Genomic DNA, 25,998 nt, shown 5'->3' with positions numbered 1-25,998 from the left:
GTGGTTGGTATTTATAATAAGGTACTTTCTCTGATATTAATTTATATTGAAAAGCTAAATTCTGATGAATTATTGCAGCCACTTGATCATGGCGGTGCTTGTAGTCTGTTTGTGCTATGGATTTGCATGCGCCGGTTATATGCTGTATAGTCTCGGGACTGCTATGGCAATGCCTGCATGTATCGTTGATGTTGGGTCTACGTATTATATATTTCTGGTAGTTCTTTGTATCGATTACTTGATCCTGTATGGCAAGCATGAAACCCTCAGTTTCTGGAAATAGATCACCTCGTTTCAGCCACGCGTTCGACGCTACCATGTCTACATGTTGTTGCTGTAAGTCGTAGCGGTGTCTTCCGTGCAGAGATTTCTGAGACCACGCTTTTATTTTGTCCTGGTGATCCGTGAGATTCTGATTTATTTGAATGTTTCCGTCAAATAAATTAAGGGGTGTTAGGCTTTTATCAGCGCTTACTATTGATTTATGTAGTTCAGAACTATGTGCCCGATCATGAAAATAATTTCTAAGTGCGGTTATTTGTCTGTTGTGTAAGTTAGTTATATCTATTATGCCCCTACCTCCCTCGTCTCTTGGGAGTGTTAATCTTTCCGTGCATGATCGTGGGTGATGTTTGCGTTGTTTGGTCATAGAGGTATTAATAACACGTTGGAGTTTTTTGAGATCAGTTTGTGACCACTTTATTATTCCAAAAGAGTATGTGAGGACCGGAATAGCGTATGAGTTTATGGCTTTTATGGTGTTACGAGAGTTTAACTGAGTTTTTAGAACGGAGTTAATTCTATGTGAGAACTTGCGGGTAAGTTCTATTTTGGTATTATTATTATTATTATTAAACTCTTTATTTGTATACCACAACATTTAAAATATAACAAAAAACAGTATGGTCCTTTCTCATACAAAAATACAAGTCTAGCACTTGTATTTGCTATATTATTGTTTATTGATGGCGGTTATCTATTTATTTTTATTTAGTACCAAAGTGGTAGTAGCTATTTCACCGCGAGAGCTCTGTAACAAAAAGCTCTACTTGTACTAAATGCTAACCAATGCTCTGTAATTATGTTGATTTTTATTTACTGATTCAGAGATTCTCTTATAATAGCATATTATTCATTCATCAGTCGTATTATTTGCTTTTTGTTTGTAGTTTGCCTAAGGGTTAGCATGTTCGACTATGCATTCAGACCTGTAGCTCCCTGATTTTTAGTAAAATTGTAAGTGCCAGTCCGAAGTTAAGACATCGACGCTGGCCAGCGCCGTCCTCAGAAAACACGTTTTATCAGTACCAGTAATACGTTCGAAAGTTCGAGAAACTTCGTGAAATAGTCTCGTCCAAAATGCCTCAGTGCCTGAAGAATAAAGTCTTCGAACAGTGCGTGTTGCCAGTGATGACTTACGGAACTGAGACATGGTCGCTTACTATGGGCCTCATAAGAAGATTCAGAGTCACTCAGCGGGCGATGGAGAGCGCTATGCTAGGAGTATCTCTACGTGATCAAATCAGAAATGAGTACGTATCTCACATATAAAACTAGAGTTATCGACATAGCTCAGCGAGTCGCGCAGCTGAAGTGGCCACGGAGAACTGACATTGGGGTCTTAAGGTGCTGGAATGGCGACCCCGCATCGGTAAACGCAGCGTAGGATGTCTCCCAACGAGGTGGACAAGTGACATCAGGCGAGTCGCTGGGAGCCGCTGGAGGCAAGCGGCCCAGGACCATGGATTGTGAAACTCCCTACAAAAGACATATGTCCAGCAGTGGACGTCAATTAGTTAAATTGATGATGTTGATGATTAATAAATGTTGAAAACCCGCCAACCCACGTTGGAACGGCGTGGTGGTTTAAGCTCTAAATCCCTCTTACCTAATTGAGTGGACACATCACCCAGTAAAACGTTACAAAGTTAAAAATAAAGATGATGGTATTACAACAAACATGATTTGCACTATTCTAGCGACGGATCTGGTTGCACCCCCCTGGAGATAATCCTGCCGACGCCCATGTCTCGAAATAGGCCAATTACGGTCGCCACCACGAATTATGGCACTTGTTATAACATGTTGGTTGTATTAGTTGCGCTGTAAATAAGCTATTATGCTCTGTTGTGACATTTTTTCCTCTAGAATTAAGCCCTTTAATACAATCTCACCTGATAAGTTAGGTTGCAGTCTTAAATGGTAATGGGCTAACGTTGTAGGGTAACCTTTTCGGAAAACTAAGTCAGGCATTCAACTCGTCGGTACCCCAAAGACCAAAGACTAGGGTATTTAATGAGTATGTTCTACCTGTATATGACGTATAAAAATATAAACATACTACGACAATACACTCAACAACTATCACTATATAACTGAAAAAGCGTAGCTTGTGTTATGGGTACCAAGATGACTGATGAATATTTTTATGAATAATGATACTTATAATACACCGATAAAAACCCAGACACTGAAAAACATTCATGTTCATCACGCTAACATTTTGCCAGTTGTGGGAATCGAACCCACAGCCTCGGACTCAGAAAGCAGGGTTGCTGCCCACCGCACCAATCGGCCATGTACAGGCCTACTGTCCGTATCCACGTTCCCGTATGGAGCGGAAACGTGGGCACGGACACAACTTAAATATCTTTACAACTTTTTTGACGGCCGACTGGCGCAGTGGGCAGCGACCCTGCTTTCTGAGTCCAAGGCCGTGGGTTCGATTCCCACAACTGGAAAATGTTTGTGTGATGAGCATTAAGTGTTTTTCAGTGTCTGGGTGTTTATATGTATTTTCTAAGTATTTATGTATATATAATTCATAAAAATATTCATCAGTCATCTTAGTACCCATAACACAAGCTACGCTTACTTTGGGGCTAGATGGCAATGTGTGTATTTTCGTAGTATATTTATTTATTTATATTTATTATTCCTTTGCAAGTTAGCCCTTGACTGGAATCTCACCTGGTGGTAAGTGATGATGAGTCTGAGATGGTAGCGGGCTAACCTGTTAGGGAGTATGGTAGTCATACCCCTAATCGGTTTCTACGCGACATCGCTTCCAAACACTAAATCGCTTAGCGGCACGTCTTTGTCGGTAGGGTTCTAACTAGCCACGGCCAAAGAAAATTCAGAAATCACAAATTCCCGAATTGCCCCGGCCGGGAGATGAACCCAGGACATCCTACTTAAATCCACAGCGCTGCTTTTGCCTTGCGCCAGGGAGGTCACTTTATCAGCCATCGGATCATACCGCATAGATGTATTAATTCAGTCCGCAATGGAGTGTTAAATTCGCAAGTGATAAAGTAAGAATGTAAATAACTTTGAAATGGTCAACAATGAACCAAACAAGTAACCGCGTGGTATTTCCAAAGGTAACTTGATGCTATCAAACCCATTATTACTGCCAATCCTGTTAACCTGCCATAACCACTTAACGTGAAATCACCAAATACAATGGAATTAAAACCGTACGACACTCGATTTAAAGTTAAAATTAGCGTATTTCCTCATTTAGGAACTGACTGATAGCTTCAATGAGGAACTAAAAGTTCTACTCATCAACCAAATAGACTGAGATTGTTTCGATATCATATTGTGGCTTTATTTACCGCTCTGATCCCATTCACTCAAGTAGGTATTTTTTTATTTATTTATTTAAACAACTTAATTGCATTTTATAAATTTAAAATGCATATAAAAATTTTCGGAACCGACAGGATTTGAACCTGCGACTCTCTGGCAATCGCGGCCTGCGCGCTATCTCCAATGAAGCTACGGCTCTCCTACCGTCGATGCTAAAATTAGTATATGCCTTTCACAACAGTCTTATAGCGACGACTGTAGGTAAAAACACTAATAAAAATTATAAAAACGTAATTGCATGATATAGGAAACACAAACAAAAACACTTACTGAAATAAAATTATGTGCGAAATGTGAAGTTCTTATTAAAAGTGATATCTTCCAGGCTACCTTAACTAAACAGGCATAAAGCAATGTGTGACTGGAAATCTCAATTCTATACATATAATTACATAGATTTACACACAAAAAAAACATAGATAATTAAATAAAATAATAAATGTAATAAAATAAATAAATATATATTATATATAAATAAATACACATATACATATATTTATTATTAAATCTACGTGGGAATGCACATTACGGGATCAGCACGGCTAGCATGGGCAGTAGACAATTATCTTTCCGAGGAAAAGATAAAAATTTACCTTCTACCACAGCTTTATCAACTCTCAGAGCACTGGCGCACGTGTGGACATAATATCCAAATAATATATGTGTAATAATGAACGCGGAAAAACTTCTCCTATCGTATGTCCCCGTGCTTTAGCAGGTGGACACGTTAATTATACCCCCTGTCAGGGGGTAAACCCGTATGACACTCGATTTAAAGTTAAAATTACCGTATTTCCTTGTTAAGGAACTGACTGATAGATTTCCCTGTCTGGGGATATAATTGAGGGACATAATTTTTGTCTCCTACCTGTGCTAGCGCTGCAGACGGATTAATGTACCCACGACTTTTCTCAGATATGTGCGGTAGTTTAAGTAAGCAAAATATCACAGGCACATCAAAGATTCCTCACGATTGAACCGAAAACAAACTAGCATATACCGAAAACAAATTAGTATGTACCGAGAAAAACTGCTACTAGTATGAAAACCTCTGCTACTAATAACAAAACGTGACAATTATAACTATAAAAAGGCGCTTACCTGTGCTCAAAAAGGCATCATAGTTGCAGCCACTAGTATGCTAGCATATACCGAAAACAAACTAGTATATACCGAGAAAAAGAGGAAAATCAAAGAATGGTTATTACAAAAATGTTTCTACAATATCCATGAGTTTCTAACTTTATAGACCTCAAAATCACGACATGCATTATCTAATCGGGTGTATATTTTAAAAGTAGATAATAGGAAATAATAAATGTATACTAATACTATGTTATATAATATTAAATAATCGTCTTATTTCAATTTATTTTCATGACATACCACAGTAATTTTTAACATAATCTTATGACAAAACAATTGGCTGAGCAATTATTTAATATTAAAATAGATTTATTAACCTGACGATCTTTAATAGTAACTAATTATTCTGACACCTAATATATATTTCTACTAACACTAATTAGAATCCTGATATCGTGTATTTGTAAGAGTTATAAGGGTCAAACTGTTTGTTATTGCTATGCCCTGACAGGGCTTCATGACTATGTGAAGGCATGGATGCAAAATAAATAAATAAATAAAACTGCCACTAGTATAAAAATCTCTGCTACTAATAACAAAACGTGACAATTTTACCGATAAAAAAGCCGCTTACAGGTGCACAAAAACGCATCATAGTTGCGGCCATGGAGCTAAGCCAGTCAATTCTAAATGTGTCTGAGTCGAACGTGAACCCGAAGGTGGATGTAAATGGGATGTTCGACGTGATTAGAGCTGTCACTCAGGCAGCCGCTGATTGCGCGTGAATGACGTTAGATATGTTAAGTCACGATACTCGTATTGCTCGGTATCTGTGATGCAATTGCTGTCTGTAAACGTTTAGAGAAGAAATTGCCTGTGATATTTGTACACTACGAAGAAAAAAAAATTGAAAGTTTGACGACCTCTCTCGCGCAACGGTGAGCGCTGTGAATTTAAGAAGGGTCCCAGGTTTGATTCTCAGCAGGGGCAATTTGGGAATTTATAATTTCTGAGGTCTGGTCTGGTGGGAGATAACGACTGTAACGTTCGCTAAGCGATTTAGTGTTCCGACGCGATGTAGAAACCGATTAGGGTTATGACAACCATACTCCCTAACTGGTTAAACCGCTACCATCGTAGACTGCATCACCACTGACCACCAGGTAAGATTAACGCGTTTTTTAACACAATTACCAAAAATGTTGTACTTTGTGTAGCTTTGTATGGAAAGTAGGTTTTTATGCACTAGTGCTTTTTGCTTTTCCTGTTCTTCAAAATTTACTGTTGTGCCAAGCCCAACAAATTATTCAATTTTTTTTTTTGTAATTCGTCATTTATCATTCAAACTATAAAATATATTTAAAAGTGTAAAATTTCAAACTTGACTACTTTTTTAATAAAAACGAAACAGAGGGTTTAAATTAAACTTTAAAATTGTTTAGAGACGATTTTCCTATCAATATTTTGAGTGACATCGATAGAAAGAGGGAAAAGAAAGAAAATATATAGATAGATATCTAGACGCTACACTTTATTACTACAAAAACCTCCTTAACCGGCCCCTAACCTATTTAAATACCTAATAGCCTTCTCGGAACTCATCAAATATTATACTCTTAAATACCGGGGAATAAAAATTCCTTTGACCATTGTGATTCATAGAAATAGGTAAAAACTTATTAAGGCATAACTAATGCGTGTTATTACCAGAATTTGGTGAATGAAGAAGAAAAAACACTTTATCGCACGTTTAATATACAGGAAAAGAAACAGTAAGGAGTATACAGTAACATTGTAGACATGCATAGGCGGCCTTATTACTGCAAGAAATATCTTACAGGCAACCTTTGTAGACAGGACTTAGATCAGGAGAACGGGATAGTACCAAGAATGTTGATACATATACCAAAATGTATTTGAAATGTGGTCTTGTGGGCTTTGACTGTGATAAGTTACCATTCTAACGACAAAGACGTGCCGCAAAGCTTTTAGAGTTCCGGTAGAAACCGATTAAGTGTATGAGTTTAATATAACTGCGATGCCCCTTTTTTGTTTTTTGGCGAGGTGGAAAAGCTTTATTGAACCTAGCAACCCTTGGGTAGGACGGAAGTTATGTGGGACCCCCCCCCCTCTAATTCTTCCTCTAGAACTTCACACGTCCTTGAGAACATTATGAAGAACTTTATAATCGTGTGTTTTCCTTCACTGTTAAAGCAAGTGATATTTCATTCTTAAAACGGGCATAACAAGTAACTAGTAATCTACATTTGAGATTTTTGTAACAGAGCTCGCCCGAGGAAGTGTACTACCACCATGTTTTTTCTGCCGCTAAGTAGAATTTTTGGCCACCCCCCTGGCGCAACGGTGAGCGTTATAAATTTAAGTAGGAGGACCCAGGTTCGATTCCCGGCAGGGGAATTTATAATTTCTGTATTTTCTCGGGTCTGGTGGGAGGCTTTGGCCGTGGTTAGTTACCACCCTACCGACAAAGACGTGCCGCTAAGCGATTTAGTGTTCCGGTGAAATGTCGCGGATAAAACGATAAGGGGTATGACTACCATACTTCCTAACAGGTTAGCCCGCTGCCATCTTAGACTGTACCATCATTGCAATGGCTAATTTGTAGCGGAAAAAAAAAGCATTGCTGTGATCCAATTTTAAGGGCGTGGTTACCGATGTAATTACGCATTAACATCTATTTGACGGTCGGTTGGCGCAGTGGGCCGCGACCCTGCTTTCTGTGTCCAAGGCCGTGGGTTCGATTCCCACAACAGGCAAATGTTTGTGTGATAAACAGGAATGTTTCTCAGTGTCTGGGTGTTTATATTTATAATATAAGTATGTATGTAAGCTATTCATAAAAATATTCACCAGTCATCTTAGTACTCATAACACAAGCTACGCTTACTTTGGGGCTAGATGGCGATGTGTGTATTGTCGTAGTATATTTATTTTATTTATTTATCTATGCCTCATATTGATGGGCACATGGTGGCACTTAGCAGAACGGGTCTCTCGCGTACTCTTCATAGTGTTGCTCAGTCTACAAACGATAGTTTTCCTTTTACCATCCGGTGGACCATCTGATTTTTCCGTCAATAATTACTATAAAAAAAGAAGTTTATGTTAGAGATTTGTGTACAACAGACAAATATTTTTTATAATATTTTTTTCATATCCAAAAGCCTCGAAATGGACTTAATCATTTAAAGTTTTAACAGCGCATAAAAATAAATGAAATGCGTTAAAATTAAATGATGACTTCTTAGCAGAATCTTGTTAGCGAGTGACGTAGAAGGCGAAAAGTAATAAATCTGGAATTTACTGTGGTACGCTGTCGACTACCCTACGATTAATTCACGTTTATGTTTCTCTTAATCGAAAAGTTTATTACGTTTCGGACGTTCACAGCTCTTCACTTTAATCTCCTTAATGGAATTAAGCGCTTCGTAACTTAAGGAAGATCTCTTTATTAATGGCAAACATTAGTATATATATGTTTGTCTTGTGTATATCTTGTACATTGGACGATTTATTGAACTTTAGAAAGGTCTAGCCTTTCTAAAATTCAACCACCTAGTCACCTATGTGGTAACTATGTTATATAGACGAAGATGTCCTGCCTTTGGGAGAGTGTGTTGGGAATAGCCCAAAAAAAATCTAAATTCGAAAATGATTTTTTCATGTAGACCTTATTACAGGCACTTATGAAGCGTTCATGCATTTAACACGTTACACTAATGTTGGTGATGATGATGTCTGCATTCGTTAATTTAAAACTAAAGCTAGGAGAGTCACAACAAACTTAACCAGGTTACAGGGACCAACGAGGGACCAAATTAAATGTTATTATAAAATTAATGTTTATGATGTGCGTTTTGGCAAAGTATCCTAGCGGCACCTTATTTAGAGGTAGCCAGAATGATATTAGATTTTAAGTTAAGATAAGGGTAGAACAAATTATTAATTTTCGTAAAGAAAACTATGGAGCTGACATTCTTATTGTTAAGCAAAGTCCCGAACAACAAAAGAATTAAAAAAAAAGGCTTGTAAATTAAATTCCAGTCCATTTGCCAGTTTTCGATGTCGTATAGTCTAGATGAAACACGACCGCGTAAATTTTAGTTCACAATCTTGCCACCAGTGGACCTTTTTTCGTGGGGAAATTTTCATGGGTACCACCACGATACGGGTTACACAATGGTTATGTCGGACTACTGCCACCTAAAACCCCAAGTTGTTCCAACCAGTTTCCGGCCACAGGAACGCTTTCGCACACATCCATTTATGCTGTGCCTAGTGGACTGCAAATTGTCAAGCCTCGGTTCGGGAATACGAGGAAGTCTCCATGTTAGCTGCTGTGTAGTTATACTTAAAATTAACCTGTTAAATCTTTTTTACATTGAATAAAACTAAGTCTGTACTTCCGCCATTTGTTCGCTTAGACTACTTAAAAGATTTTAATGCAGTTTTCAGAAATAGATAGAGTAATTCAAGAGGAAAGTTAATATGTAGTATACAATCTATACATGCATATTATACAAGAGAAAAGTCACGAATTTTATAGATTAGTAATTTGATATCTTTACAAACATATCCATATCCATAAACTATTTGGATGTAGTGTTACAGCAAATTAACCTAAATATTAATTGTAAAATTATGATGTTCGTAAAAACCAACTGCTATTTTTTAACGCTTCTTTCCTAATAAATGTGGTGCAGTGTAAAAAAAACAGACTATCAAATAAGTTTACTGGAGTTTGTCAGAGACAGTGTTAAAAACAGTTATGTATTTTATATAATATTGTGCTTTAATGAACAGCACAACAAATTAATCTTGTTCAGAAAGACTCGAATATGAATAATTTTGTCATTAAACGCACTGTATCTAGTTTATAATTATTCTTAACCAAGTCAATGCGAATGTCATTTATCACACGTTTTATTATTTGTGTACCACATTTTGATTTGCTGAACGTGAGAACAGAGTCGTAAATGTAAGTTATTGTGAATTAACAATTCCATAAGGTCCCATAAAGTCGATAGGTATTATAATAGGAATTAATAATACCAGGTATTGTAATGGGAATTAATAATATTCAATGTTTGAAGATTGATAATAAATTGCCTTTACCTAAAGAGCATGCGGAGTCTGGTTAAACCAATAAACCGATATTGTAGTTTTGGTATTGTTCAGAAATATATTATTTTCTCTGAACAAAACCAACTCTAAATCGATTCTGTTTTGCTGCTTTATTTTTTTATGTGATAACTTAATTGTATACTACAAGAAGAAAAGAAACAATTGATATACCTAATTAAAAATATAAAAACACACATCAAATCAGAAATGAGAAGATCAGTAGAATAAACGTATAGATGTTCTGCAAAACTATTTAGTGTTCCGGTACGATGCTACGCAGAAACTTAACAAGTTAGCCCGCTGCCATCTTAGACTGCGTTATGACCACCTGGTGAAATTACAGTTAAAGACAAATTTGGAAAAATTGTATACTGCATACAATTATGAATTTAATATAGGAAATCTACAGACTCATTCTAGCCTGCTAATTATAGTCAAAATAAATAGCGTTGTTTTAGCAAATATTATCACGAATAATTAGCATCGACCTAACAGTGCAAGGCTCGCGCAAGGCTAACTCAAGAAAACATTACTTGCTAATGAATTAGTTATTTTATACAATCATTCATCATTACGAGCTCATTACCGGTACAGGGCACGGGTCTCCTCCAAAAATAACAAGGGTTTGGGCCGTGGTCTACCACACTGGCCGAGTGCGGGCTGATAGACTTTACACACCTTTGAGAATATTAGGAGAACTCCCATTCAAGCAGTGTTTCTCACGATGTTTTCCTCCACAGTTAAATTCAAATTCAAATCTTTATTTGCGTGATTGCAGGTAAACAAATTTGATCTTATAATATACGAGTAACATTACAGCCGGTTGGCGCAGTGGGCAGCGACCCTGCTTTCTGCGTCCAAGGCCGTGGGTTCGATTCCCACAACTGGTAAAAAAATTGTGTGTGATGAACATAAATGTTTTCAGTGTCTGGGTGTTTATCTGTATATTATAAGTATTTATGTGTATTATATTCATAAAAATATTCATCAGCTATCTTAGTACCCAAAACACAAGCTACGCTTTGGGGCTAGATGGCGATGTGTGTATTGTCGTAGTATATTTATTTATTTATTACATGTGCCGTGATACATTCTGCCATTCTATGGCATGCAAATGAAACAATACCCTAATATTCAAATTATTTTCGACTTGAAAGTAAAAATCAATCTTGGAGCGGTGATAGCGCTTTGGGTAGTAGCTCGATTTCACCTTCGGGGGGCCGAGTTTGAATCCCAGCACGCACGCACGTACCTCTAACTTTTCTAAGTTATGTGCGTTTTAATTTAATAAAATATCACTTGCTTCAACGGTGAAAGAAAACATCGTGAGAAAACCTGCATGCCTGTGTGTTCTACATAACGTTCTCAAATGTGTATGGAGTCTACCAATCCTCACTGGACCAGCGTGGTAGACTACGGCCTTAACCCCTTCTCAGTGGCGTGCACAGGGTTTTTGACCAGGGTATGCATAAAGCAGGTACATGGCATAAAATGGAAAAAAATCCCCTCCAATACTAGGTAATACGAGTTATATACAATAATTTGGGTATGCAGTGCTTTTCTGCATGTATCAAGTGCACGCCACTGCCCCTTCTCATTGTAGGAGACGATCCATGCCATATAGTGGGCCGGTAATGGGTCGATGGGATGATGATGATGAATTAATCTTGAAGCATATGACAGAAAAATAAGGTATCAAAATTGTGAAATTAAATAATAAACCTAGAAGCAGAAACATTTAAACCTTGAATTTTAGATATTCGTCTACTGAGAACTTACGAAGCAAAAGACGTTTGGTAATTTTTATCTTGAATTTAGGCAAAGGTAGGTCAGCCAAAGTTTTTAGTAATTTATTAAAAAATGTTTTGTTGCATTTCTTTTAAATAATTTAAGATTTACTCTTAAGACATACTTGTTTATTACACCGCCGACAATCTTTCGCCTGTTGTCCTTTTTTATTGTAAAGTAATGTACATACTTTTTTTTACAAACAGGCACATTTCCTTAACAAAGACTGAAAAGATAGAAGAGCATGCCGAGGATCCGACTCGGTCTATCCGACTCGGTCTTCCAGAGAAGAAGCTGGCACTATGCACAATTCCTAAGTTAAAAAGCTTTAAAAAATCGAATTCCAACTCTTATGAACACACCCTACCCTATGGATTAAGATATTTTAGTTGTATAAAAATAAGAATGCGAAAGTGTTTGTTTGTTTATCCTTATTTTACGCCCTTACTAAGACACCAATAGACTTGGCACCAATGGCATAGAGTTAGCTGAAATGATGTAGAGTAACATATGCTAATTTTATTTCATTAAAACAAACGGTTCCTACGGGCTACGAGATTTGTAAAAATCCGTTATAAACGCGGACGAAGAATGTGCGCAGTAGCCAAAATTATATATTAGATATTTGACTACGAATCAGTAGTCCCTTTCATAGAACTAAGATGTCTTAATAAGTTTTTATTACGCAACGTAATAGGCTTACGAATAACATCGAAAGGTCCCTAATCTTTCGTATTTTTTTCCTTTTACTATCGTAAGATCGTGTAATCCTATTCCGTACGTCTTAATAGATCGCTCCGAGCTATAATCTTCAAGTTCCTATGAGGTTTAATATTAGAAAGTGTTAAAATACAATTATTTATAAAGTCGTATCTAGGTTTGAGATATTAAAAGGTTTATTGAACATAAACTAGCAGCAACTAAACAAAACGGAAAGGTCTCTGAACTTTGCTATTTTATTTTTATGATGCTTGAATGATCAAGTTTTCAGGTATTATTTATGTTTGCGCATTTTCATCGTAGGTGCTATGCAGTTGGGATTGAGGTTAAGCCGGCAATCGAGAGGGCAGGTATTTTATATGCCTTTTTCATGCAACTGAGTATGAAACAGGAATCTATCATTACAAAATAACATAACTTAATATAATTAACTATAATATAATAACGTAACTTGAAGATTTCTGTACATCCCTATCCCTATCGCTATCCCTACTAATATTATAAATGTCAATGTAAGTTTGTTTGTTACGCTTTCACGCAAAAACTACTTAACTGATCCTCATGAAACTTTGTACACATAGTTTTGGAAGTGTTAATAGTATATTGTGCAACTAGTGCGACAAGTTGCGGTCACTCGCTTGAGTGGGTAATCGATGTCGCACTTGTTGCACTTACTATTTTGTATTACTCATGCGGGGAAAGTATCTTGACGCTCGCTGCTGCGGTTGAAAAAGAACCGTTTGCCCATTTTAAAATTTGACAAGTTTACTTGTCGCACTCAAATTTTAAAATGGGCAAACGGTTCTTTTTCAACCGCTACAGCGAGCGTCAAGATACTTTCCCCGCATGACTGATACAAAAGTAATATAGAATACTTTTTATCCCGACATTAAGCTATGTTCCTTTGGGAGGGGGGATGAAAGTGTTTGACGATTTTACACCATAACTCCGACAAATTATAACCGATTTAAATAATTATTTTTGTACTATAGAGGTTATAATATGTATTTAATTTTACCCAAACTTTGTGTGGATCTGATTAATGTGGTTGGAGATAGAGGACAGAACTCCTCAGCGGACAGCAGCAAACCCCTCATTTTAGGCTTAGCGATACTGAATACTTTATTTTTTTTTATAACTACAACTAAATTGAATGCCACATCAAAAAATAAAATCAAACGCAGACGAAGTCGCGGGAAACAGCTAGTTTAATATATTTTGAAATTTTTGACCGGGGGATGCTTTATAATCCACAGATTTTATTTAATTTTTGTCTGTCTGTCTGTCTGTCTGTCTGGGCATCACGTGAAAACTACTGAACAGATTCAAATAAAATTTGGTATTGTTGTAGCTGATATTTTGGGTCAACATATAGAATACTTTTTATCCCGATAAACAGTAAGTTTCCCCCGGGAAATGGGATGAAATTTTTTATCAATATTACTATCAATATTACAATATTACTTTAATGAAGCTCTGATAAATATTGTCGGAGATAAAGGACATAACTCTTCAAAGATAACAGCACGTCGCAAGGCATATGTGACTACGATCGAATGCATGCGTACCATCCTGGAATAGCTCATAGACTTCTTTTTATCCCGGTAAAGCAAACAGCTCTTACAGGATAGCATCGCTATTTTTTCCGCATTTGTCTTTCAAAATCCGCGCAACGGAGTTTTAGATTGACATGGTTTTTTTAGATAGGCATAGTTGAAATATTAACCAGCTTTTGAGATTGTTTGGTTAAACGCGCTAATCTCAGAAAATGCTGTTTCGATTTTAATTTTTTTTGGATTGGTAATTGGTTGTATCATTTAGGGCTGTATAACATCACGCTACGACAAAAAATATCCTTTTTGAGAGATTCCGATACGTGCGATGCGTGAACGGTAATCGTTACGCTAAACGACGGAAATATATACTAAGTATATCGGAATAGTTTCTTTAAAGTTCAGTTCGCAGACTGTTTTATAAAAAGTGAGTTTTGCTATTGCTCCTGCAATAAGACCATAAGATATTGTTTTGCATCTTCATCTCTCATACCGTGTTTGTCAGGATTTCTTTACTATCTTACGTTTTTCCTGTGACTATATTCAGGGGCAATTATAATGACGTGAAAGCCTACTATCAGTAGGACATGATCAGGTCTTTTATATGCCCGTTTCCTGCAACTAAGACAAGGACAAAACTGGCATCGATAAAAAAACCTAATATCAAGTTCATGTGTAATGACAAAGAATGTAAATAATAACGCATAATGAGCCTCTGTACGCGTTACCCAGACCGTGTCGCATTGTCCCGTGTGTCCGTCCATCCGGTTACCTCAGTACCTACCCTTAGTACGAGATTTGTTCGCTCGCAATCGAGGATTCGTTTTCGAGTTTCGAAATACTTGAACAATTATAACAATTAAAATGGATCTTTTTCATACTCAGTTAATGCTTACAATTCTTTAGGGTTTTTGGAAGAACGTTTGTAAATTAGAAGTCAGAAGTACAAAGTCAAAGTCAAAGTCAAAAATATCTTTATTCAAGTAGGCCCATATGTGGCACTTTTGATGCGTACATAAGAATTACACGGTAGTGAGATGATGGCGATAACCACATTCGTAAACTTAAAACTAAAGCTACGAGGGTTCCAAACGCGTCCTGGTCTAAGAAGAAGCCCACAACAAACTTAGCCGGGTGTTTTTTTTTGTTATCACCATCTCACAATGTCATTTTAAATTATTAGAAGAGCAACCTGGTTAGAGCAATAATTTACACCCAAGATTTTTTATCGATTACGTAGTCCTTTATACTATAATAGGACTTTTCTATAAGCTTACGTTTTATACAAACTTTGAACTTTTTAAGAGACATCTCCAAGATGTCAAAACAGGAGATGCGACTCTTATGCTATAGACATCAAGCCCATTTTGCTTTGATGGAATACATTTTAATATGTGAAAACGACCCCTCGATTGTAAGCGAGCAAATGGTGTACTAAGGCTACAGTAATGATTATACTATTATCGTGTATCGAGTTTCCAGCGGTTTTTTTGTAATAAGCGACATTTTTGGTATTGTGTCAGTTGTCAACTGTATTATTATGAGTGCTGCCGCCAGTGAATGGCATACCTTGTTTCGTTATAAAGAAATGTTAGGGCTGCATACTCTCAATAAAGAATTTAGTTTTTTTTTTAATTTAGTGGTAACGTGACGACCACTAAATTAAAAAAAAAACGTGGATCTGGAACGTGGTTTGTCTTTTTCTATTTGGATCGGCCATCTAAGCAGACATATTTACAAAACGTAGTTTTTTCTGTCAATAACTTTTTCACGAAGCCGTTAAAATATAGACTTTATTCAGTTTAAATAGGGTTTTGGCTATGTTTTGGTTATTTAGAGATGCTTTGTATAACTTTTGTCACCTATTAAAATATTACACATTGGAAACAAATAAAATATTAGAAATATGGGAACCATGAAATATAAAATGTAAATTTATATTAACTTAATCATCATTAAATGTACTGTGGTATTATTTTTGTTTGCCCGCCAACCCTTATTGAAGCATATTTGGTGTCTTAAAACCTTTGTGAAGGAGACTACTGCCCAGTGCCCAGCAGCGGGATATTGAAATCTATTGATGATTCAAATTCAAATTCAAAATTCATTTATTTCAAGTAGGCCTAATATAAGCACTTTTGAAACGTCAAGTATGCATGTTTGTGTGACTCTACCACCGGTTCGGAAAGCAGATTCTAACGAGAAGAGCCGGCAAGAAACTCAGTAGTTGCTCTTTTCCAACATCAACATTTACAATCATTTTGCTATCTTGCGGGAGATGAGAGCGAGGCTGGCTGCTTCCATTCTACCTTGTCATTGAGGAATTCATCAAATGTATAGTAACCTCGCTGTACTAGATGCGTTTTTACACATTTTTTAAATGTATGCATTGGTAGGTCAAGAATTTCCTTAGGAATCATGTTGTAAAAGCGTATACTCAACCCCACAAAGGAGTTCTGCACCTTTCGCAGACGATATGCAGATATCACTAATTTATGACCGTTTCTGGTAAGTCGATTGTTAATTTCAGCTTTTGATTTATAAAGAGTAATATTTTGCCTCACAAAGACTATATTATTATAAATGTATTGCGAAGCTACTGTAAGAATACCTATTTCTTTAAATTTTTCACGAAGCGATTCGCGTGATCCAAGTTTATATATTGATCGTACGGCTCTTTTCTGTAGTATAAATATACTTTCAATATCTGCAGCTTTTCCCCACAGCAAGATCCCATAGGACATAATACTGTGAAAGTATGCGAAATAAACAAGCCTAGCTGTTTCAACATCGGTAAGCTGTCTAATTTTCCTGATTGCATATGCAGCTGAGCTGAGTTTACTCGCTAGGCTTTCTATATGGGTACCCCACTGTAGTTTACAATCTAAGGTCACTCCTAGAAAAACAGTGGAGTTTTCTATTTTAAGTGTTTCTCCATTTATTATGATGTTTTTATCAATTTTTTTTACGTTAGGCAAAACAAATTCCAAACACTTGGTTTTTTTTGCATTTAAAAGTAAGTTATTAACAGTTAACCAGTCTGACACATGTGACAAAGCACGGTTTACGTCGTCAAAATTATCTTTGTTTCTATCAGTCTTAAAAATGAGAGATGTATCATCTGCGAACAGTACAATCTCACAAGTGCCCCTGACATGGTGTGGCAGATCATTTATATACACCAGAAACAATAAGGGACCCAATATTGAGCCTTGTGGGACACCCATTAAGGCAGATGATCCCTTAGACTTTATGTCTTTTACGCATACCCTTTGAACTCTATCACTTAGATAAGAGGCAATTAAATTGAGTGCAACGTTTTTGATGCCATAGTGGCTTAGTTTTAATAACAACGTTTTGTGTTCAACGCAATCGAATGCTTTGGACAGATCACAGAAAACACCAATGGCATTCTGCGAACGTTCCCAGGCATCGTAAATATGCTTTATGAGTCTTGCGCCTGCATCCGTTGTACTACGACCTTTAGTGAAGCCGTACTGCTCCGGATGAAGTAAGTTATTTACATTAAAATGATTTAAAAGTTGATAAAGTATAATTTTTTCAAAGACCTTACTAAGAGTTGGCAAGATTGAAATAGGCCTGTAATTGTTAAGGTCATTTTTATGACCGGATTTAAAAAGGGGTATTAATTTACTACATTTCATTAGGTTCGGAAAAATACCCATATCAACACATTCATTAAAAATTACGGCTAGATAAGGGGCAATAACGTCAATAATGTTAGAAATGACCATCACCGACATACCCCATAGATCACCGGTTTTTTTCAACTTTAATAACCTGAAATTCTTTACAATATCTATTGCAGATATATGTTTAAAATTAAATAAAACATTGCACTCTTTAACATTATCTCTCAATATACGCTGAGCTGCTATTGGTGAAGAGCTTAGAGAATCTGTTAACAAAATGGGAACATTCTGAAAGAAGTTTTCGAAAGTATTAGCAACCTCCCTGTCAGACGTCACTTTATTGTTATCAACAATAAGTTCGAAATCCACATCACGAGATTTAGTTTTTCCTGACTCGTAATTAACTATTTTCCAGGTTGTTTGTACTTTGTTATCAGATTTCATTATACTATATTTAATGTGTAGCGATTTCGCATTAGTGCAAACATTCTTAAATATTTTAGAGTATTTTTTTACGTGTTCTACGAAAGTTGGAGTATGATTAAATTGTTTTTCATCATACAGCTCATACAACTTCTCCCTACTTTTATATATACCTACAGTAGCCCAGTCACTAAATTTTAATTTATTACTGACATTGATGTGCTTAAAGTTGAATACTCTATTAAATTCGTTGTTTATAGTATTAAATAGTGCACTATAAAGACTGTCCGGATGAAAATGTTCGCACGCAATACCAGGGATTTTCGCAGAAATTTCACGTTTGAATCGCAATAATTTAGTCTTAGTTATTGGCCTACACTTTATAATTTGTCTGCTTTTATTGATAGTATTTAAAACAGTAATAAGTTGACCACAATGATCTGACCTTAAATTATTAATTATTCTTTTATCTAAAATGTCACAATTGAAAAAAATATTATCTAAGCAGGATGCTGAAGTTGCAGTTACTCTAGTAGGTTCACTAAAAGTGTGACACAAATTAAAACATTTAAATAAGTTAAGCAATCTAGCAGTTGTTGCATTTTCTAGTAAAATGTCGACATTGAAATCGCCACATACAATTACTTTTTTAGTAGAAAGACTCAAACGCTTTAGTACATCCTCCATGACATTCTCGAAATCGCTAAAATCACCTGAAGGGGGTCGGTATACACTCACTATTATAAATCGCTCCAGCTCCACACAAGACAGTTCAGCAATGCGTTCAACAGAAAGACCAACTATGTCTTTTCGTTCTTTACAAATTATATTATTACGTACAAAAATTAAAGATCCACCGTGAATTGCAGTCCTTCTGAAGAACGCACTTGACAATATAAAGTTATTGATGTTTACTGCTACTTGTGTACCAGTGAGCCAGTGCTCAGTTATACACAGAATATGTACATTGAGTTTCTCCACAAACAGCTCTATTTCTAATTCTTTGCCGGTAAAGCTCTGTATATTTTGGTGTACAATGTTCATATGGCAGAGCTCCTCCGTTGTCTTATTAACTAGTTTAAATCATTATAAAATTTCTCAATAGTACTAGCGCAAGTACTAGGGTCAGTAATAGAAATGGAAGTACTTGAAGTACAATTTGTAAAAGTGTCAATAGACTTTGTTACAACAGTTGTAACAGTATCATTTAAATTATAAGCTACTAAAAACGCTATCTGCTGCTTACACTTTTTAGGCAGATACAATTTATCTCTTGTCATTACAAATGATGATGTGAATTTATTAATGTCAAAATAAAAAATTGCGTCGCTATGACGGTATGTCAAATTATAGATTAATAAGTTTAATTTATAAATATGTTCATTTTGTTTTGAGTTTAGTGTGCCACAATAAGGAAAGGCACACATAACAAACTTACATTTAGTTTCATTATTTAAAAGCAGTAATTTTTCAATGCATCTTATAATCTGATGCTTTTTGACATTTAAACTGATGATTGTTAATGTTTTATTTATTTGTTAAGAGTTACTTTTGTATTATTTTAAAATGGGGATATTTTATCGCTAAGCGCGTTTAAAAATAGAAACAAAAAAGGAGCTTGTATAAGAGTGAGCTTGTATAAGAAGTGAACGGGATCACTTGATTTTAATTTTGCATGTGCTGTAAGGGCTGTATCTGTTTTCTTTCAGTAAAATCTATGGCAGTTGTTTACTCAAAAACTATTATCGTTTCAGTTGCACAGATAAAACTTAGAGACAGTAAATGTACCTCAAAAGCATGTGAAGCAATATTTCGATTTTCATTTACACGTTGTATACAAAAAAAATTTACTTAAAGCGTCTCGTGTCAAAAAGATTTACAACATTTGTGATATAATGCCAATAATACTTAATAATAATATTATCTGTGTCTCTATCAGACAAACCCACACAGACACAAAGTATGTTCCCGTATTATCATATCATTACCCTAATGCTGGATGTAATTTGTAGTCTATTACACGGCTTGTACGTGTTTACATAAATCAGGGAGACCGATTTAATGAGATTCGATAATTCCTATATCGCCCTAATGATAATATATATCGTGCGTTCGGAACCGATACATTCCGTCGGAGATATTCTAATTGGAACCTCTGCATCTCGATATTCTTTTTAATAACAATTGTTCTTTTTTTTACAAGCTGTTGCCCGCGTTCGTGCCTGCGATTATCAACGGAGTAGTTCCTGAGATGAGAGCGCTTAATAGTAGAAACAAGAAACGAACCAATTGTTTAACATAATACCTAAGTAGAGATCATAATAGTATCGATTAAACAAACAAACTGTACTATTAGTATTGACTTATATCAAAAACTTTATAGCACATACATGGGAAACCATACAAGATATACAAGCTACATACATTGCTTAAGCAAACTCTTACAGACAACCCTTGGTGAAAGTAAAAAATATTTTCGTACACACTGAGTTTTTTTTATTGCTCTAAAAGTTAAGCCTTGACTGCAATCGCACATCGTAAGTTATACTGCACTCCGAGATGGTAAAGACGTATACGAACTCAGGATTTTTTAGTCCGTAGGTAAACTAATTATTGTAAACAAACAATTTGTATGGTAAAGTCTACCATACAAACTGTTTGTTTAATTTAAATCCTCGCAGGTGACAGTGTAGAGCCCACCAAATCTTACATAACATTTTATCAAGAACTCCGATTCACGTGGTTTGTACGTATATGTACAGACCACCTATGCCAGTTTCGCTCCTCAGTTATTTTATTTGCCTCGAGGACTAAATTCTTCAACGGTTGGACTATTTGCATGCCTACGTCGGGAGAAATGTTAGCGATGACTTTGAAGATTATTTCCCTTTGTCTGAACGGTCGATCGACGGAGGTATAGGATTTTTTTACGAAAAAATTTATGGTTTATGAGTTATTCAAACGTTGGATTCCGATGGAAAATACTAAAATGTAGACATGCGAACAACTTTTAAATCAGACACCGTATTTTCGTTATAAAATTTCATGAAATCCACACGTAAGATATTTATTAGTTACTCGTGTTTAGTTAGTATTTATTATTTACATGTCTCTGATAAATTGATATTAATATATTTTCATAGTCTCATTTAGAATTAGAAACTTATCTAATACAAGACGATAATTTAATTACACTACAAGTGTTGATGCAGGCTAACCTGTTAGGGCGTATGCCAATTATATTGACCCATAACCCCTTATAAGCGGTTTTGCTGGCAATTTTTATTGTATTCGTATGGTTTATTAGCGGCTAATTGGTGTATTTGTTATTTTCTCTAATTAGTTTTGTCTTAATTGTAAGTATTAAGTAAGTTGTTTTGTATAAATAAACTAAATTGAATAAAATAAAATAAAATTATATGAAATTATATGAAATGAAGTGAAGTGAACTGAAGCGAAATGAAGTGAAGTGAAGTGAAGTGAAGTGAAGTGAAGTGAAGCAAAGTGGAGCGGAGTTGAATGCAAGTGAGAAATGAAATTAAGTAAAACAAAATAAAAATAAAGTGACTGTTGTACTATAGCTTCATTAATTCTGTAGCAATAGTTTGCTAAGTATGTACGATATATTGAAAACATTTCATGGGCATGGAAGTTCATCGATAAAAAACCACTGTGTATACGTTATTTAGTAAGTTATTTACAAAACGAATAAACTTATTGAAAGCAAACATTTTGACTACTTAATGTCCAACTGAATCGAAATCGACCAATTAAGCCGAAATCCAATTAAAATTTCCACATAGAAATCTTAATTGTACGTCTAGTTTGCATAAGACAAATCGTCTTCGAATTCATAATAATAAATGCAGAACATTATTGGTAGGAGATAATTAATAATTGATTTATAGTATAGTTTAGAAATTAGGTCAAGCTATTTAAGGCCGTTGAACTTACATTGGGGTCAGTCTAGACCCCCTGTGGTTAGTTGAAGGTACAGTGAGATGAATTTATGTATCAGATGTCATTTCGGTCAAGCTAGATATGGTGTTACTGTACTAGCGTAGAATTATTGAGGAAAAATCTGCCACCATAATATATAATTGTTACAGATGAAAGTGAATGAATGAATGAAACCTGAGAAAAAGAGTGGAAGCTACCCCTGTGGTAATTCACTAGAAAAGTGAAACGGATGATGTGATAATGATATGGACATATACGTTAAAAAAATACACTATACCATAGTAACATGTATTAGATTTCAACGCGGGCGAAGCTGCCGGCAAAACGTAGTATACGTAATGTATCTTTAACCTAATGGTGTCCTTATAGACATGCAAGAATAAGCCAAGGAAAGTCCTAAATTCTAATCTAATGATTTTGGATTAGATTCATTATATTAAATTCAACTATTTATCAAGCTACCCTTTCGGAAGGTGAAGTTCAATCCCCGGCTCGCACCTCTATCTATTCCTCTATTGTTTTGTTTGCAAGTAATAAAAAGATCACTTGCTTTAACGACAGCCGGTTGGGGCAGTGGGCGGCGACCCTGCTTTCTGCATCTAAGGCCTGGAAAAATGTTTTTGTGATGAACATGTATGTTTTTAAGAGTCTGGGTGTTTATCTGTATATTATTAGTTACTAGCTGTTGCCCGCGACTTCGTCTGCGTTTGATTTTGTTTTTCGATGTGGCATTCAATTTAGTATTTCTAAAAAAAATTAAGACTTAAATAAGAAGTTCTGTCCTCTATCTCCAACCACATTCAGATCTACAAAAAGTTTGGGGAAAATTAAACATGTATTATAACCTCTATAGTACAAAAATAATTATTTAAATCGGTTATAATTTGTCGGAGTTATGGTGTAAAATCGTCAAACACTTTCATCCCCTCTCTCAAAGTCGGGATAAAATGTATTGTATATACTTCTAACACTTCTAAGAATATGTGTACAAAGTTTCATGAGGATCGGTTAAGTAGTTTTTACGTGAAAGCGTAACAAACAAACTTATATTGACATTTATAATATTAGTAGGGATTTATGTGTATTATATTCATAAAAAAAATCATTAGCTATCTTAATTCCCATAACACAAGCCACGCTTACTTTGGGGGCAGATAGCGATGTGTGTATTGTCGTAGTATATTAATTTCTACTATATTTATATTTAACGGTGAAGGAAAACATCGTAAGCAAATCTGCATGCCTGAGAGTTCGCCATAATGATCTCAACGACGTGTGAAGTCTACCAATCCGCACTTTGGTAGACTACGACCTAAACCTTTCTCATACTGAGTTGAGACCCGTGCCCCGTAGTAGGCCGTTACAGGGTTGATAATGATATTAAATTCCATTTCTTTATTAAAAGCTTCTTTATAATAAATATACTAATAAATAAATATACTACGACAATACACACATCGCCATCTAGCCCCAAAGTAAGCGTAGCTTGTGTTATGGGTACTGAGATAGCTGATGAATATTTTTTTATGAATATAATACACATAAATACTTATAATATACAGATAAACACCCAGACACTGAAAAACATTCATGTTCATCACACCAACATTTTCCAGTTGTGGGAATCGAACCCACGGCCTTGGACTCAGAAAGCAGGGTCGCTGCCCACTCGGCTGTCAATAATCAGAACGCTTTGAGATATATATAAAACAATATAATAGCATGAAAAGGTAATACCAATTTATTATAATTTCTTCATGCTAAGATGGCCAAAGTCATATTGAGTTTACATATAAAGGTATTTTAAGTCTTGAAGTAATACATAAGATAGATACTTTTTATTGCGAAAAAAGTAAGATTGCTGTTCTGTCCTTTTATCGTTATCACATTTTTGTCATTACATGGCATTAGGTATTTGGATGGTATTAGGTAAAAATAAGAATACATACACATTTGAAAATCTGTCATATTTTGCTACTATTCATAAACAAAATAACAATAAACTAAGCTAATCGCCTCGTACGACGACCGCAGGTGAAGGGTTGTTGACAACTGTATTTTGATCTGAACTCAAAAAATGGTGGAATACAACAAAATGACATTTGTTGCATTATTTGCATGATACTTACATTATGTACGCCATGTATGGCAATACACTGGAACCTGTAAAACCTTTTTGAATATGTAACAGTTTTAAAATGTGTATTTTGCAAATAAAGATATTATATTCTATTCTATTCTACACGCGAGCGAAACTGCACGCAGACTTAGTATATAACACGGAAGTCAGTTTTTTTTTTTTTATCGTTCTAGAATGTTCGTTTACAAACAATAACAATAAAAATGTTACATCGGACTTTTGATTGCCGTTTTATTGACCAAAACAAAAATGTAAAACATTTAAGGGATACATTTAAAGGACGCTTAAAATGCTTTATCTTAACGTTCAGAATACTGATTAACAATTTAGTGGTATTTAACAAAACAAAACATTCATTAGGTATCCCCGAGCATTGACCATTACTCGTAGATTATTTTAAATCGAAGGGCGTACGTAGATTTTTACGATCTTCGTGACATACGGGCACTCGGTGCCTCAAGCTAAGAGAGATTCACATTAAAGAGTTAATATTAAGTTTTAAGTTATCAAACCTTAACGCCAAATGGATGGATGCTGGCCTCTTCTCTCTTATGAGAGTAAGCTAACACATGACCAACTTCGCTGTTCTCATGCGGGTTGGCGGGATTAAGGGATAACTAACTCACTTATTTGACGGCCGATTGCCGACCCTGCTTTCTAAGCCCAAGGCCGTGGGTTCGATTCCCTCTAAAGGAAAATATTCGTGTGATTAGCATGAATGTTTTTCAGTGTCTGGTTGTTTATATGTATATCCTAAGTATTTATATATATCTATAATTATAATAAAACTGTAACTGAAAGATTTCTGTACATTTTATATATTTAGAAAATTTTGACTTGGGGAGGGATTTTTATTTAATTTTTGTCTGTCTGTCTGTCTGTCTGTCTGGCCGGGCATCACGTGAAAACTACTGGACGGATTTCGATAAAATTTGGTATAATAGTAGTTGATATTCCGGGTCAACATATAGACTACTTTTTATATACCCCATAAACAATAAGCTTCTTTCGGCAAATGAGATGTTTTTTTTTTATTAATCTTACTTCATAGCTCTGTTAAATTTGAACTGATTTTAATAATTCTTTTTTTTTAAGAAAGTGTATACTTTTGTATTACTACTTCTTTCGCTGTTTCTGTTTTTGTTATATTTTAAATGTTGTGGTATACAAATAAAGAGTTTAATAATAAAGTTTAATAATACTATCAGGCATGTATTGTGTAATTTTAATGAAGATCTGATAAATATTGTCGGATATAAAGGACATAACTCTTCACAGATAATAGCGAGTCGCAAGGCATATGGCACAACGAACGCATGCCTGTGTTACCCAAGTACTACTATTTACGGGCAATAAGAAACAATGAAGGTTGTATTGGTTTTTTGACTGACGATATATGGACTAAAAATACTAACTCAAAAAACTATTAATGAGTTATTATAACTTTGGAGGGTGGACCTTAAATAGACAACCATTTTAGAAGTTATTCATCATCATTCATCAATTGTTTATAACAGCCCACTGTAGTCCACTGGTTTACGGGCCTCTTCCAGCGGGAGACGGATGATCGCAGTATTAGATGTTAGTTGTAGCACAAAGATCATGTCTGTTGTAGGATCGATGGCCGTTGGGGCAGACATGTTCTGGAGTGGAGACCGCGAATCGGTAAGCACATTGTGGGACGACCTCCAGATGACCTGGACAGATGACCTTAAAAAGGTGGCTGGAAGCGGCTGGATGAGAAAGACCGAGGACCGTGTCTTGGAAAGGCTTATGTTCAGCAGTGGATGATTGTGTTCTGTTTATGATGATGATGATAGTAGCACAGACAACACTGCTTCCGGTTCTCCGTTATATTCCCTTAGTCGCCTCGTAC

The 25,998-nt window shown here is 35.6% G+C and overlaps 1 protein-coding gene across 3 annotated transcripts in view; it reads left to right on the top strand.

Annotated features, from left to right (window-relative positions):
* Positions 1-25,998, top strand: part of LOC120625910 (protein Wnt-7b-like) — a 105,464-nt gene that overhangs the window by 38,026 nt on the left and 41,440 nt on the right. The gene's annotated exons all lie outside the window — the stretch shown is intronic.

This window comes from Pararge aegeria, chromosome 1, assembly GCF_905163445.1.
Source record: "Pararge aegeria chromosome 1, ilParAegt1.1, whole genome shotgun sequence".
NCBI lineage: Eukaryota > Metazoa > Arthropoda > Insecta > Lepidoptera > Nymphalidae > Pararge > Pararge aegeria.
Note: the sequence above shows the minus strand (reverse complement) of the source record. Positions and strands in the feature narration are given on the sequence as shown.